The following is a 763-nucleotide window of genomic DNA, read 5'->3' as shown; positions in this document are numbered from 1 at the left end:
TATATATAATATGTGAGTATATGCATATATACGTACATGTGTGTACATACCTACATCTTCATGTATATATAGATGCATATCTGGGTACAGGACGTTACAAAAAAAGTGGATAGAATGAAAAACAGAACATAAACAGAGTACAAAAAACACACAGGTCACATAGAGAACATTTCCTTCATCAGCTGCCACCACTCTAAAACTAAGCGTTTCGAAGTTTTAGGACAGGACGCATTGTTAGATTGGCTCTTCCCGCGGAAACAAATTAAATTTGTAGTGCGGAGGAATATCGTGGCGAACAGAAAACATGACAGGAAAACGAAACAGGGAAAATAAACAAGAAGGGCTGGTAGGGCCAGACGTGAAAAAATATATATGTATACAGAACGCTGTGGTGAGACGAACTGGAAGGGAAAGAGAAGTTCGTGCTGGATTGGCAGTAACCAAGATAAGATAGGAGTGTATATATATATGTATATATGTATATCTATCTGTTTATCTGTCTGTCTGTCTATCTATCTATCTATCTATCTATCTATCTATCTATCTATCTATCTATCTATGTGTGTATTTTTGTGGCTGTGTTTGTCCCACCCCCACCATTCACTTGACAACCGATGTTTGTGTGTTCACTTCCCCGAATCTTGCGGTTCGGCAAAAGAGACTGATAAAATAAGTACCAGACTTACAATGAATAAGTCCTGGGGTCGATTACTTCGATTAAAAAGGCGGTGTTGCAGCATGGCCACAGTCAAATGTCTTAAGT

The sequence above is a fragment of the Octopus bimaculoides genome, chromosome 25, assembly GCF_001194135.2.
Source record: "Octopus bimaculoides isolate UCB-OBI-ISO-001 chromosome 25, ASM119413v2, whole genome shotgun sequence".
Lineage (NCBI taxonomy): Eukaryota > Metazoa > Mollusca > Cephalopoda > Octopoda > Octopodidae > Octopus > Octopus bimaculoides.
Note: the sequence above shows the minus strand (reverse complement) of the source record.